Source organism: Helianthus annuus, chromosome 14, assembly GCF_002127325.2.
Source record: "Helianthus annuus cultivar XRQ/B chromosome 14, HanXRQr2.0-SUNRISE, whole genome shotgun sequence".
Lineage (NCBI taxonomy): Eukaryota > Viridiplantae > Streptophyta > Magnoliopsida > Asterales > Asteraceae > Helianthus > Helianthus annuus.
In genome coordinates, this window is record NC_035446.2 from 154,787,943 (window position 1) to 154,805,139 (window position 17,197).

Sequence of the window (17,197 nt, forward strand, 5' to 3'; positions counted from 1 at the left end):
GAAAATAGGCCGCGTGAGTTTGTTCAAGGGCATTCTAGTCAATCCAAGCCAATAGTTTCTCTCTCCTCCAATTCCCCCCCCCCCCATTTTTTAAACGTTAATAACTCTTTCATACGACATTATTTTTTTATAAAAATTGCACCAAAAAAAACGAGCGTTTTTTTATCTTTAAAACGAGTATACTATTGCTATATTTTAAAAAAAAAATTTAAACCCAGTTGCGTAAAACGCAATAGAAAGACCACGTAAAACGCAATGAAAAAAAAACTAAAAAATGACATTTTTCTAAAACGCAATGGCCAGAAAACACATAGAAATGTCTTATTTGTAAAACGCAATGGCCAGAAAACACATAAAAAAGTGTTTTACCTAAAACGCAATGCACCAAAAACACAAAAGAAATGACTTATTTGTAAAACGCAATGGCCAGAATACACTTAAAATGTCTGTTTTCTAAAACGCAATGGACTGAAAACACATAAAAAAGTGTTTTACCTAAAACGCAATGCACAAAAAACACAAAGAAATGTCTTATATGTAAAACGCAATGGCCAGAAAACACTTAAAAATGACTCATTCTAAAACGCAATGGACTGAAAACACCTAAAAATGTGTTTTACCTGAAACGCAATGACTAAAAACACTTAAAAATGTGTTTTTTCCTAAAACGCAATAGCCAGAAACCACATAAAACTGTCTGTCAATGTGAACTGTCTGAATTGTCTACGAATTACTGTCTTCGAAATGAGCCAATTTCTGGAAAATTAATTTTTCTGATGCGTTTTTAGTACAACAATTTAATCGAAATGAGCCAGGTCAGCTCAACCCCAGCCAGGGGCTCTGCCCCTTGGACCCCGCCAGGGGCTGCCGCCCCCGGACCCCCGCAAAGATCGTAAAACGCAATGACTAAATCAAAAACCCAGATCATGAAAATGAAATTAAAGAATTTCTTACATGGATTGAAGCCGATTTCTTCATCAATTGACGAAATTTGAATGATAGAAACACTTATCAACACTCGAATCGAACGAATCGAGTGATTATCTCCAAAATCACCGGAAAAACAAGATTTTTTTTATGAAATTAAACTGGGTTTTCTTCAAAAAAAAGCTGAAGAACACGTTCATCGGGTTATGAATCATTGATTGGTGATGAAAATCACAGTATAATGTAGTGATTATTGAGATAGAAAGTGAAGAAATAGTTGAAGATGGTGGGTTTTGAAAATGGTGGGTTTTTGAATTTACTGGGTTTTGAAAAAGGAAGAAGAAGGAGTTGGATTGACTAAAATACCCACCCTTTCTCTTTATTTTAAAATTTGCCACATGTCATAATCCTATGGCTTCCTATCCTTCCTAGCGAAAATTAACTTTCTATTTGATCTTTTCCCATGTTCATATTACTAAGTTACAAGCCTTTGGTATTCGACAATTTGTTAGTAGATTATATTACATATATTTGAATGTTAAGAAAGCCTATAATTAATAGTAAAGCCCAAAAATTTGGGCCCGATTATGAATCTTAAGAAAGTCTATAACTGATAGTCCAATAGTAAAGACTAGAAAATGCAGGCCGTCTAAATGTGAATCAATAAGTGATTAAACAAAAACTCAGACCCAAAATTTTAAGTTCATATTCGCAGTTAAACCAAATCATATTTTCAGATGACATTCTCTGAAACCTATTTGCAAAGTCAATGCCATAAAGATCTTACTATATGTTTAGTATGTAAATTGTTAATTTGAGTTGTAACTTCACTAAAAAAATTCTTATCTTTTAACTTACAGGAGGCCTGACGTGACAAATCTTGGACTTTAAATGAATTATGGCCCATAACTACTGATTGGGTTGGCTTTATAAACTTAATTGACAATTTGACACACGAGTCTGGTCAACCAGTGCCCAGCGATGTGCAACTTCTGTTATCAGTTATTACTAGTTTACTAACTATCCGTTGTCACTACTTATTTGACAAAAGTAATTTATATGAACAATTGAGGACAACTAATCCAGAATTACTAATTTTTAGATATATTATTTGTATTCGATTATCCAAGCTTATAGATCTTTTATTTTTATAGTTATAAAACACGCATCATTATTTTGTTTATCTATTTTACATACTCGTAACATTTTAAATATTTTTAAAAGAGTTAATTGCCCGGATAGTCCCTGTGGTTTCACGTTTTTTCACGTTTAGTCCCCACCTTTTGAAAATAGCAGGTATGCTCCCTATGGTTTCTTATTTTGTTACTCGGATAGTCCCCTGAGTAGATGTCAGTTAGTTTGGAAATAGCAGGTATGCTCCCTATGGTTTGCATTTTGTTACTCGGATAGTCCCCTGAGTAAATGTCAGGGGACTATCCGAGTAACAAAATGACAAACCATAGGGAGCATACCTGCTATTTCCGAAAGGTAGGGACTAAACGTGAAAAAACGTGAAACCACAGGGACCATCCGGGCAATTAACTCTTTTTAAAATATACAAACTTAACCCACTTTTTACCTTTCCATTTAAGAGATATTTTATTATCCATTTCTTTTCATGTACGTGACTATTTCATTATCTTAAAATTACTAGATTCCTAATTCAAAAACATTTATAAATTATAATAATAAGAATATTTTTAAAATAATAATATAAGTATGTAATCTATCTAACTTATAATAAAAGACTTTAAATAATGAACCTCATAAATTTTATTTATATTTATTTAATAAATTTCTTTTAATATTAATATTAATTAATAACCAATCTATAGATATCACTTATTTTTATCCTTATCTTTATCTAAAATTAATGAATAACTTCAATTTTGCAATTTAGACCTTTTCTTTTTTACTTTTAACCCAAAGTTTTTCATCTTTTACAATTTAATCCCATTTTTTTATTTTCAATTTTGATCCACCAAACTTTTCATCTTTCCCAAGTTTTTCGTTTCGTTCTAAATTTTGTGAGTTAACGCACCGCAACGTGCGTGTGGGGTTCAACATTTTTTCATATATTTTTTTCCGTTTGACTGGCCCGTCGCGTCACATCTATTTTTCTCCGTTTAACAAGTTCGTCCAATAAGCGGGTCCTGGATGGATTTAGTTATTTTTTTCTATGTTTTACGTCAGCAACAAGCGTGCGTGATTCAAAGATTTTACATCTGCTTTTCGCTCGGCGTTATTTTTTCCCGTTTTTATTTATTTTGTTTTTACGAACTTTTCCGGTGTTGGTGGTCGCTGACAATGGTATAGTATTGCTACTACTTAACACAGTTTTATGACAACCGCTACAACGCAGGGCTTAATACTAGTATAACATAAAGTGGATGATGATTATCATTATTTGTTGTTTCCTCCTATAAAGAATATCCAAAGCTCAAGGTCTAATCTACAACGTCTGAAACTCGTTCCTTTAAGCAACATTAACTAATTAACATTATAGTAAGGCTTAGGGACCAAAGATACAATTCCATAAAGTATACAAAAAATCACATTATAAAGGTCCAAAAGTGTGGCCTGTGTTGTTCGGCCTAATAAATCACGACCCAATGTATCATTTATAAATTATATAGGCCCGAAATCAAATATCATGTTTCAGGCTGGTGCTGGTTTTTATCTTTATGTATGGATAACGAACCGGTATTTTCGATAAAAGTACCTGTTGACACCAAACTTATCAAACTTAAAAAGTAAAGAAAATAACAATTTTATAATATCACTAAATCTAAAACAGCTAGTGGGAAACCCACTAGTGGGAATGCCCGCGCGTTGCCGCGAGTAATTATGTTTTTTTGGCGCAAATCTTTTTTAATACCAATTTCGTAAAACAGCTAAAGTATTTGAAATAGTGGGAACCCGGGCGTTCGCGGAGTCGACAATACGAGGTGGTAACATGGTTGAAATCTTAAAGCAATAAAAAGAATCATATGTAAGTTGTGTGTGTATATATAAGCACCAAATCTGACTCGGTTTACTTGCGTTAACCACAGTTGACCCGAAGTCTGACCCGTCTCCGACCTCACTAAATATGATTCTTTGTGGGAAAGTCTGACCTCACTAAATATGATTCGTTAACCACTAGTCTGACCCGTCTCCGACCTCACTAAATCTAAAACAATTTTATATATCTCTTCACCCACTAGTGGGAATGCCCGCGCGTTGCCGCGGGTATTTATGTTTTTTTGTCGCATGTTGCATGACGGGTTTCACGGATTTTATTTATACGAATAATATGTTAGTAAAGCTATTATATTAATTCACAAGGAGCAATTGAATATGAATAAAATAATTGACATAAAAAACAATAATATAATAGATGGTAGACGATATTTTAAACCCTTTGACCTTAATAAAAAAATCGACTTTTCAACATCTATTTCTTATTACACATTTACACCTTTTCAACATGTAAAAATGCGCCGAGTAGAAACCTATGAGGCAAAGCTTTGACAAAATGCTATTTGTAATATGTTAATAAAATTAACTTGCTTGTGGTGTCTTGTTATGTCATAGGTGCCAATTTTAGAACGCAACACTGAAGTCCAAGGAGAAAGTCTTGATTTCATCAAGTATATTGACACCAACTTTGAAGGATCGTTACTTTATCCAGATGTAAAATTTCATATCATGGTTTTAAGCTTGAAAGGAATTAATATATGGACTTAATTGTAATTATAGAACTACAATATATAGGATACTATCAAGCAAGAGTTTGGAGACGAGTTGCTTTATACACTGATACATTCTATAAATCTGTATCATCACGGGTTTGATGATGTTGGTATCTCAACCATCACTTTATTTATCATCTTTAAAATAAACAATCATCCAAGCTTTAAAATTAAAAACCACACATGAAATAGGGCTTTCAATTTACAAAAAAAAAAAAATAACTTAGATTTTAACCTCCACTAATGTTGTTACAGTCAAAACCGACACTAAGTAGAATTTGAGCACCAACGCAAAAAACCATTACTTCCCATATGTTTTACAACAACGAAATCCAGGGGACTGCACCAGATCATTTACTTAAGAGCATATCAATTTTAGTTGTTGTCTTTTTATAAAGGGTCAAATGTAAAAAAAAAAAAACAAGATAAAATGAAACAACTTGAACATGTAAAACGCGTCAAAACTGCCATGTATTAAAAAAAATTTAAACGACCAATGAATGCTCCAAATTTAATAGCTAAGTCTCACTGTAGACGTGTATATTTTGAAAAAATACCTCTTTTGCAATGATTAATACATCATTTTTGGTCAGATCATTATCCTCTTCATCACAAGATAAAGCTTGATTATTCATAACGTATCTTACTCTTCTTTCTTAAAGAGTCGGATTCTTGAACTTCTTGATCAGGATCTTGTACATCAACCCCATCTTTGCCAGTCTTGAATTTCTCCTGGCAATGATCTCAGCGGCCTAACTCTTGCCGATTTCGGTCTGAAACTTCCCTGCAGTACAAACATCAATGCAAACATTACAAGGACATGTATAATAAGCTAAGAATGCAGAGAGCATGCACAAGATAAACAAATACATTTTTTGTAAGCCTGGCAAAAAAAGGTGGGGCGGGTAACGGGTCAAAATGAACCGTTTCATAAATAAATCATTTCGGTTCGGGTCAAAACTTGTTTTGACCAAACTGGTCAAGGGCTATGCAGTTATAGCGATCCAAAATCAAATAGCGTTCAAGGGCCGAAATTTGAGATATAGGTTATCGCGGTGGGATATCGGTAATTTTATATCATGCAGAATTTATATCTATACATATATAAAATGTAAAACATATATAACAAGATAAACAGATGCATTTATTTAAAAAAAAGCTGAAGAAATTTGCCCACATCAACAATATTTAGGCCAGACCATTGATTCTAACTATTTACTTCAAATGTTTTCCAAATGAGTTAAATGGGTTGAAAGTCGTCCAATATTACTGTAAGCAATAATACGATCGTGACCTAAACGTACCAGTTTCATATTCAAGTGCTTGCAGAATCATCTCAATCTGTTTATATCAAGAATAAATGTCACAAAAAGATAACATTTTTATTAATTGTTATACAATGAGCTAAGGAAAAGATTAATAAAAAGAGTACTTTATCAAGATTAGCCTCAAGGGAGGCGTTATCCTCGTATTCCCTCCAAAGTTCCTTTATTTCTTCGGCTTTAGGTTATAAAAAAAAATAAATGGTTCAAACCCATTTCATAAAAATATAAATATATCGATCTTTGATAACAAGTAATGAAAACTTAAAAGTACCCCTCTTTCCACCACCAAGAACCTCGCACATCTCGTTTAAAGCCGCTTGCTCAAGTCTGCTCTTTTCTACTTTAGGTACACCATCCGATGGTGTTATATCGCCCACGATAGCTATAAAATGCAGATTAGTATATCATTTATAAGCTCAAATATGACAAAAAAAAAGTATACAAGTAATAAACATGTACCTTCGGCAATGTCATGCACAAGGGCAATCTTGATGCACCTATTTAAAGTAAACGAAGCTTATGACTTTATTTTGTAAGTAGGTTCAATGGTAATAAAACAATAGCAAAGATTAATAAAAATAAGACCTTTCTCTGTTAATACCGGGAAGATCATCAGCAATTAAAGCCATTAATGCCATTCGATACATATGATCGGCAATAGACTCTTTGAATTCATTATAAACTCTTCTCTTCCTATAATTCCAGCCGTGGATATCACTACGTTTCCACCAAATCTGTAGGTTATTTGATTCATTACTTTCTTCACGTAGACAAGCAACAAATTTTAGCAAAAAAAGAAAAATCGAAAATAAAGTAAACCTCTTTGAATTCATTATAAACTCTTCTCTTCCTATAACTCCAGCAGGACGATTAGTCACGACCGGAACCTTGGAGCCTAGTTTTGCAGTAATCTGCAATTCATCCGTGAAATCGATAAAAATAATTAATCAATGGAGAGAAAACCGTTCATGATTATCTTCTTTTTTCAAAAGTTTTGAAGTCCAAATAACATACGAGTTGGTGAGCCTCTTGCAAACCGAAAAAAGGACCAACATAAGCAATGGCAAAGTGAGGACGAATTGGCTCTGATAGTACTTTATTCACCACACCTTCTATAGCAACGTAATGAATATTAAGGCATAAACAATAGAGAATGGTTGAATACTCGAATAACACAATTCCTGATATAATTTATGATTGATGTAAACGTAAGGGCCCGGAATAACCTACTTGAAGGGAAGGGTTGACCAAGCAGGCGGAGGGGAGCTTGGGGCAACAAAGGATGTGATTGCAAACAAGGTTCCACGAGCGGCTAACGCAAGCAGCGGAGGCAAAAGACAAGGCCGGAAGTCTGCCAAATATGTTTTGAAGAAGGTCTTCACCGACATGATCAATAGTTGTTGCGATTCTGCTTGACAGGAGTTCCAGCCACAACGATGTCATTTCGGTGTTTTGAGGGTGTTATTTTATGATGGTAGTGGCAGGAGCGGCTCAACCTTTTTGTACTTCAGGGGCTTGGTCTTATTCAGACGAGTATTATTGCTACTTCTGCACAAAGTACAACTTATTGTCTTTCAAAGATTGTTAAAGTCAATATTAGTTGGCTAAAAATGATAAAAATTAACTTAAAAAAGAGTAAACTAAAGTTCATATTCCAGATTTGGCGCGTTCTTTTCAAAAATTGCATATGTAGTGTCCGCTATCCACTCTCAGAAGAACGCATTTGATTCTTTTGATAACTGCTCGGTTTTTATCAGACGCGTGTGATTTGGTTTTTTAAGCTAACATCAAAAGTTATATTGAATTGATATAAAATAGGTATTCTTTAAGAGAAAAAGATCACCCTGCACCTGTGCAGAGATGTTGTGAGTGACATGAACGAATTAGATTCGTTGTTCATCGACGTATTTTATCCCAGCCTTTAATCCACCCATCCACACGCCAATTAGTTCACCGGAGACTTACATTAACCTGTTTGTCCACCATATACAAACCCTAATTATAAAAAAACAAATGTAGTTAACTTATAAAGGCAACACAAACCAAAAATGTTAAACAGAAAAAAAATAACATAAACCTCAATGAAATGACCCGTACCAATATGAACAAAAATCTTCTCAGAACACCAAAATAGAGTCATCGGGCGATTGTAATATCAACAAAAACTTCAAGCGACATTTATACGAGACATTTACAAATCGTTCAAATTAGGTTACACTCGCAAGTAATAATTAAAACAAAAATTAACACGTATCTTGAATTCGAATCATTCAGAAGAACATAACAATGAAGTAAATCAGGTGGTGAATACTTTACCAGAGTATAAACCTCATGAAAAGGAAAAAAAGGGTTCTGATGAGGTTTTATGAAAGAGATGATACTCGTAATATAGCCGCAATCCTCTTCCTGGCACCACCATCTTCATCAGAACAGAGAGGAGAAACCTAACAGATGTAATCGCCTGGTTCAAGTTGTGATCTGTTGATTTCAATTGATAATGAGATATTTAATCGGCCGTTTCAATTGTGGGATTGAAGAAAACAAAAGCAAATACAAACCAGAGAGTGATGGTTTCTTGAAGGGGTAAGTCATGCGATTGAAGGACTGCCATGATGAATCAACATTCCGGGAACACCAGGCATCCTCTTACACTCCGACGGTTTTGACTATTGGGTTTCTTGATTCTAAATGCAGGAGAAGGATTTCACGAGTTTACCCCTGGAGCGTCTTAAAAAGTTGTTTCATTTTCTGTTCTATCTGCTTGGACTTATTTGTACATACTGTATCAAAACTTGTACATATGGCAAAATTACATTTTTATACATCACTTCTCCTTTTTATAGTATTATAGATTAAAGAGTTAATAGCCAAAATGGTCCCCAAGGTTTGCTCACTTTTGCCACTTTAGTCCAAAATCCAAATTTTTTAAATCCGGGTCCCTGAGGTTTGCATTTTGTTGCCATTTTAGTCCAAATTTCAAAAAAGTCTAATTTTGTCAGGATTTCTTACTGAATTTTGTCTTCTTCCTCATTTCTCATAAGGGCAAAATTGTCATTATAGATTATTATAAATTAATTGATATTAAAATAAAATAAAAAAGTCTCAAAGAACTTTAAATAACCCTAATCGATCAAAATCTCTCACCTTCCCCCATCATCTTCTTCCTCAGACCCGCATCACATGTGCATACCACCATTGTTGATGCAGGTCTGAGGAAGAAGATGATGGGGGAAGGTGAGAGGTTTTGATCGATTAGGGTTATTTAAAGTTCTTTGAGACTTTTGTGTATTTTTTTAATATAAATTAGTTTATAATAATCTATAATGACAATTTTGCCCTTACGAGAAATGAGGAAGAAGACAAAATTCAGTAAGAAATTCTGACAAAATTAGACTTTTTTGAAATTTGGACTAAAATGACAACAAAATGCAAACCTCAGGGACCCAGATTTAAAAAATTTGGATTTTGGACTAAAGTGTCAAAAGTGAGCAAACCTCGGGGACCATTTTGGCTATTAACTCTAATATTAAAATAATAAAACTATAAAAAAATTGTATCTAATGGTTTGTTATATTAAATATTTTAAAAATACTGTTCATTACATCTGATTATTAATAGAGACAAATGCCTGGATAGTCCCTGTGGTTTCGCCTTTTTTCACCTATAGTCCTCAACTTTCTAAAATTACCTGAATAGTCCCCAAGTTTTCATTTTTTGTTCCTGGATAGTCCCTGGGTCTAACTTCAGTTTGTTTTCTCTGTTAAAAGGGTGTGAAATGACAAAAATACCCTTTTCTTAAAAAGCCAAACCATAGGGACTATCCGGGCATCTTCTTCATTTTTATTTATAAAACCCCACCACCACACTTCATCTTCAACCTCCACCCACCATCACCCTCCTCCACCCTCCACCATCACCGCCACCCTCCGGTTCCCACTACCGACAACCACCACCACCAACATCAACACCAACACCAACACGGGTACAGCACGGCTCACAACGAACCAACTTGGCTACGATTTCGACAATCGATGGGCCTTTAATTCCCTTAAACTATCCATATCTATCTATCTTTAGTACAGATTGTAAATTATTATATAAGTACCAACAACAAGAGACTTTGTAATACAATTCTTTTTATTAATTCAATTGTTTTATCTGTTTCTACAGTTTGACAATAACACAAAACATGTTTCACAACTCATTACCTTATTATTGGTCATAAGTCATAACCGGAGAAAGCAGTCAAACATTCTGGTCATAATACGAATAAAAACATTAGAAAACCGGTTCCACACGCGTTGAAAAACAGTGGAGCCGCCGGCTCCAGGTGAGCTGGACATCGGCTGGAGGTAAGTCCAAGCCGCTTGTTTCACAAGTCGGTTTCTCATAACCGGAATTAACGGCAAATGACAGCAGTTTGGGTGACTGGACGACTGTATTTGGTAAGATGTCACGGAGTGAGGTGTAAGAAGCCGGCTTCATAGACACCAGCTCGTAGTCGGCTGATGAAGCTGATGATGATGAGGGTGTTGAAGATGGGTGGTGGTGTTTGTTGTGGAGGGTTAGAAAGGGTGGGATTTCGATGGAGTTACGGCGGCGAAGGGTGGTTGTTCGGGTGGCGTCAGTGGCTCTGGTGGCGGCTGTGGTGGCTATTGGAGAGTAGGTGTGATTTTGGGATTTTTGGTGTTATTAAAATTAGAGCAGACTGGGACACCTCAGATTTGAGCAGAGTGACTGTGGCGGTGATGGTGGAGGGTGGAGGACGGAGATGGTGGGTGGAGGTTGAAGATGAAGTGTGGTGGTGGGGTTTTATAAATAAAAATGAAGAAGATGCCCGGATAGTCCCTGTGGTTTGTCCTTTTAAGGAAAGAGTATTTTTGTCATTTCACACCCTCTTAAGAGAGAAAACAAACTGAAGTTAGACTCAGTGACTATTCGGGAACAAAAAATGAAAACTTGGGGACTATTCAGGTAATTTTAGAAAGTTGGGGACTATAGGTAAAAAAGCCGAAACCACAAAGACTATCCGAGCATTTTTCTTTTATTAATATATAGGGTAATTTTGAAGTTATGACTAAATAATACCCGTTTGCACTGTCAATCAATATGACCTCAACAAACAAAGAATACAAGTCAACACAACTATGATATGACTATCTATGAATTAACCAAACATTACATTCTAACAACCAACGACTAAAATAAATAGTAGAATTACATTCCAACAACCAATGACTAAATGAAATAGAAAATTACATTGTTATATTGTGAGAACGTACGGTCTATTGTTTCAAGGCTGAAATTACATTAAGATATATTAGATACAAACTATATACGAATCAAAACAAATGAAAAAAAATGAGAGGAAAACAAAATAACAACAATAACAACCATACTCGGTAAATCCCACTCATAGTCAAGCTATTTGTAGGGTGTGGGAAGTTGAGATGTAGTCACACCTTTCCTCCATCCCTTAGGATAGAGATGTTGTTTCCAGAGAGACCCCCGACTCTAAACAAGATAGCAAAAACTAAACACAACTAAATAAAAAGGCATCATAAATAAAAAAGGAAGATGGAAGAATAACAAAGTAAAAACATGAACAAGTATAACATTATGCACAACATATAGACCTGCGCAGTCACAAAATTTATAACGTGATTAATCTATATCTATAATAATAATAATACTATAAAAAGGAGAAGTGATGTACACACATGTAATTTTACATGGCGTCCATCATTTTATGCAATATGTACAACTAAACAATGCTTATTTTATAAGGGTGAAATTGTAAAAAGTAGGGAATTTTAAGACACTTAGAGGGTATAATAGTAATTTAGATCACACTTCATACGCACGCACAAAAAAAACTTTCCTCAACTGCCCCTCAAGAAACCTAATAGTCACAGTGAAACGGAACCATAAAAGCGAGTAGCAGATTGAACGATGGAACGTAAAATTGAAGATGATGATTGAATTTCCTCTTGATCCACCAATATTTAAGATGTAACCCATTTCAGTTTGTGCCGGTTGTTTAATTTTGATCTCGAATTCATCCTCAGGCAATTTTCATCAGATTACATACTTTTTCTTGAATTAGGGTTTGCACGATTCAACCGATGATGGAGACTGTTTTTTTCTTAAATTAGGGTTTGCACGATTCAACCGATGATGGAGACTGTTAAATTTTTTGAATAGAATCGTATCAACGTGACGCTAAAGAACGATTCTGAAATACGATTTGAAGTAGAAAGAGCTTCTGTCTACTCATATTCAACCTGATCACCGTTGGTTCTGTATGTTTTGGTTTGGTTTTTGATTTTTTTATATGTTTATTTTGTAGGTATTGTTGTGTATATGTTTTGTTGAGTGTTTGAAAGTGAATATTGACACTTGATATGAAGGTTATTTGAGATAATTTATTGTATGTAATGCTCATGTCGTGAATCAGAAAAAGCTTGAGTTTTTTTTTGGTGGAGAGTTATAGACGAGAATGTCGAGTTAATCATAATGTTATTTTGAAGGAGAGGAAGTTGCCTATGTCATCATTGAATGATCGTCAGAAGGTAAATTGTTAAAAGCTGCAGAATTCAGTTTAATTTTTTTTATCCGAGGTTAATCGGTTTGGTTAGCCATATCGGAAGACGTAACTGAATTAACCGATTACCAAACCGATGAACACCTCTAAAATTCATTAGCTAATGTAATTGAAAGATTTGAAGTTGTATACTCTTTGATTGTAGATTCTGTGCATCAGGAGCGTGTGATGTGGAGCATTGACAACCTGAGAATTCCAAATGCTTCAATTTCATCACGTCCATGAAATTTACATCAAGTTTAGGTGGATACTATCGACTCCAGTTCAGTTCTTTATCGGTCGTAGATTCTACACCGGGTCCTACAAATCATTGCTCCACGGTTTCGCAAATATGGATGTTTTAATCGCACTGGGAACAAACGCAGCCTACTTTTATTCAGTTTACTCCGTGTTAAGAGCTGCTGTTTCACCACATTTCGAAGCCACTGATTTCTTTGAAACAAGTGCGATGCTCATTTCGTTTATTTTACTCGGAAAGTATTTAGAAGTTATGGCGAAAGGAAAGACATCTGAGGCGATCGCAAAGCTTATGGATTTAACTCCTGATACCGCAACACTGTTGAGTTTCGATAGTCAAGGGAATGTCGTAAATGCAGAAGAGATTGATAGTCGGCTGATTCAACGGAACGACATGATTAAGATTCTTCCGGGTGCGAAGGTAGCTTCGGATGGGTCTGTTACTTGGGGACAGAGTCATGTAAACGAGAGTATGATCACGGGTGAGGCTCGACCCGTGGGAAAGAGGAAGGGTGACCCTGTGATCGGGGGTACAGTTAATGAGAACGAGGTTTTGCATATTAAGGCGACACGGGTTTGGTCGGAAAGCGCGCTTTTGCAAATAGTTCAATTTGTTGAATCGGTTCAGATGGCTAAAGCTCCGGTTCAGAAACTCGCTGATCGGATTTCGAAATTCTTCGTGCCTCTGGACATTTTCTTTTCGTTTTCTACATGGCTTGCTTGGTTTCTTGCCCGAAAATTTGACGGGTACCCGAAATCTTGGATACCTTCTTCTATGGATAGCTATCAGCTCGCTCTCCAATTTGGATATCGGTTATGGTTATCGCATGCCCATGTGCTTTAGGCTTGGCTACTCCAACTGTTGTAATGGTTGGTACCGGTGTCGGGGCTTCTCAAGGCGTTCATATAAAAGGAGGTCAAGCATTAGAAAGTGCACATAAAGTGGTTTGCATTGTGTTTGATAAAACGGGGACTCTTACAATCGGCAAGCCGCAAGTTGTTAACACAAGATTGCTAAAGAACATGGTACTTAAAGAGTTCTATGAATTGATTGCTGCAGCTGAGGTACATCTTGTTCACAAATAGCGGTTTAATTTGACTAAAATGTTTAGTTTTGACATTTATGCATATGTTTTAGGTGTACAGTGAACACCCGTTAGCCAAGCCTATTGTAGAATATGCGAAGAAATTTAGAGGAGACAAAGAGAACCCGGTATGAGCAGAAGTGCAAAACTTCGAATCGATAACGGGTCATGGTGTAAGGACCATTGTTCATAACAAAGAAATAATAGTGGGTTTAAATGTATTTCTACACGAAAACGATGATAATTTTAGTATGAAAAATAACAGAATTTTGTTTAACTGGCTTTAGTTATAGTTCTAAACGATCAACATATTCGCCACGATGAACATGGTGTTAGCAATTATCTCTACAACTTCTTACAGGTTTGTTCACTCATTGAGATACTAGAATCAACAATTTTGTTATTTCATCCATGGGAATCTAACGTTATAATCACAGGCATTCTTCAAGGCCCATCCAGATTACATCGATAACGATTTCTACATCACGGGAGACTCATATGCCGGACACTATATTCCAGCTTTTGCTGCTCGGGTTAACCGTGGAAACAAGAACAAAGAAGGGATTCATATAAACTTAAAGGGATTCGGAATCGGGAATGGGCTAACCCACCCTGGAATCCAGTATCAAGCCTACACAGATTATGCTTTGGCTAATAATCTGATCTCAAAATCAGATTACAACCAAATAAACCAAAGACTTCCAGCTTGTGAACAAGCAATCAAACAATGTGGTAATAATGCTTAAATCTTTTTATTTTCGTTTATTAAATTTCGTTCGATTTTCGTATAACAATGGTGTTATGTTTTTTTTTTGCAGGTGCAACAGGTTGAGACCTGCTTATAGCTTTTGCCAACAAATTTTTGAGGATGTACTATCTTTAACAGACTTAAAATGGTTGAGGGTTTAGCATCCAATAGAAACAAATGGTTTCCAAAATGTTTTTAAGAGCATTAAGCCCCTTTTGTATTAGGCATGTTCATGAACCAAGTTGGGCAAGGGTCAACTTGAACTCGGCTCATTTAGAGTTACTTGACTCAAATCAAATTGAGTTTTTATGGAAGCAAGCTACCTAACTATTAGCGGTTGATCGGCAACGGTCCCAACTTTAAAAAATAACCGGTGGTGGTTCCACCTTTTCACATATTGTCAACTAATAGACCTTTACCAATAGAACCTTAATTTATTTTTATCCCCTTGTCCTTTTCGGTTTAGTCAAGGTTCATTGGTTTATAATATATGAAAAGGTGGGGCAACCACCGGTTATTTTTTAAGTTAGGACCGTTGCCGGCAAATGACTTCGGAACACCCGCTGCAACGCGCGGGCCTTCCCACTAGTAAGATTATAATTATAATGTGATTAATATAGTTAGATTTAGATTAATACTCTTATCAACAATATTTGTAGAAATGTGGAGTAATAAATAAAAGAGTTAAATGTTAATTTTAGTCCTTGTGGTTTGGGTCATTTTGCCAGTTAATCCAAAAGTTCTACCTTTTACCTGTGGGTCCAAAAAGGTTTCACCGTTGCCATTTTAGTTCACTGTGGTAACTTCATACATTATTTCTGTTAACGAGAAAGGCAATTAGGTCATTTTATATGGTCGAACTGCCCTTCTAGTTAACAGAATTACATATAAAATGACCGAATTGCCCTTCTCGTTAACAAAAAAATGATGAAGTTAACCCAGTGTACTAAAATGGCAACACTAAAACCTTTTTGGACCCATAGGTAAAAAATGAAACATTTGAACTAAACTGAGAAAATAACACAAACCACAGGGACTAAAATGACATTTAACTCTAAATAAAGAGAAAAATGCTCGGATAGTCCCTGTGGTTTGTCCATTTTTCACCTTTAGTCCCTAACTTTCTAAAATTACAGCTATAGTCCCCAAATTTTGCAAGTTCGTTCCTGGATAGTCCCTGGTGTGGATGGGGTTAGTTTTTAATGTTAAGTGGATGTGAAATTACTAAAATGCCCTTGTTATTAAAAAAAACAAAAAGACATGAGCCCACACTTCATCTTCTTCTCCCCCAACCCTCCTTAACCCACCACCTCCACCTCCACCATCTCCACCGTTAACCCACCATCACCACCACCTCCTCCATTTCTCTATACAAACCAGTTGCTTTGCTGATAAACCAGTGTATACAAAAAACAGATATTAATGAATTCAACGATCATCACCATCATAAAAAATACAACGATATTATTACGATTCTAATTCAAATTATAATATTTCAAACGAAATACACGAGTAATGTGCTTAATTACACCAAATTTCACTTGTTTTAAAATGCATCCGTTAAGTCTATTTTAGGTTAAACAGATGCATACAAATTCAACAAAACTACCATGCATAAAAAAGGATTCAACAGCAAAGATCGTAACAACAGCAAGAAGAAAAAGAATAACAAAATACAGGTGCGATTATGACTCACCGACATTGCGAATAGAAACCATGAAATTCCGAAAGTGTAGAACGCCGTCGAACACAGAACGGTAACGATGAAGATGAGCAGCTAATATGTGAGAGTGAGGGTTTTGAAAACGTATGGAATTTTGAATCGGAAACAAGGCGCACAGAGATACTGGGTTCTTTCTACCGGCATATATATTTGTAGGGGAGGTAACGGTTTTAGTCCTTTGGCTAAAATAACCCTTTAGTCGACCGGGTTTTTCCACAATTATGAGACCTCTCTGCAGTGGCGGATCCAGGAATTTTTTTCAGTGGGTTCATTCTTTATAGATGCTCCAATCTCATAGGACCAGACGTAAAAATTTCGAGTCGGTTTGACGGTTCGGGTCGGGTTAAGTTCATCACATAATAAAAATACATCACATAATAAAAAATACGATACAATAATAAAGAACATGATCATCAGAAATTATAAAACACGTAACATATATACGATGGTATTTGCAAATACACGTTGAAATAAAATAAATTATAAGTATTAAGTAACTTGCAAAAGATCTAGCTTTATGACAAGCTTGAATGTGGGGATGAGCAAATGGTACCCGGTACCGGTATCGAACTGGTACTGGTACCGAATTTACCGAACCGGTTACATTTTCGGTACCGGTTCGGTACCGGTCGGGTATTTACCGGTTTTTATCCTTAAATACCGGTACCAGTACCCACTTTTGAGGATTTTCGGTACCGATACTTCCGGTATCAAGCTCATCCATACTTGAATGTACACACATGAACATATATTAGCACAGTGGCATAGTACTCTAAATACCAAAACAATTACCTTTTACCTAAAAGTGTTGCAT

The 17,197-nt window shown here is 35.6% G+C and overlaps 1 pseudogene; it reads left to right on the forward strand.

Annotated features, from left to right (window-relative positions):
• Positions 1 to 11,833: 11,833 nt before the first annotated feature.
• Positions 11,834 to 14,974, forward strand: LOC110904473 (annotated as a pseudogene).
• Positions 14,975 to 17,197: the final 2,223 nt, after the last annotated feature.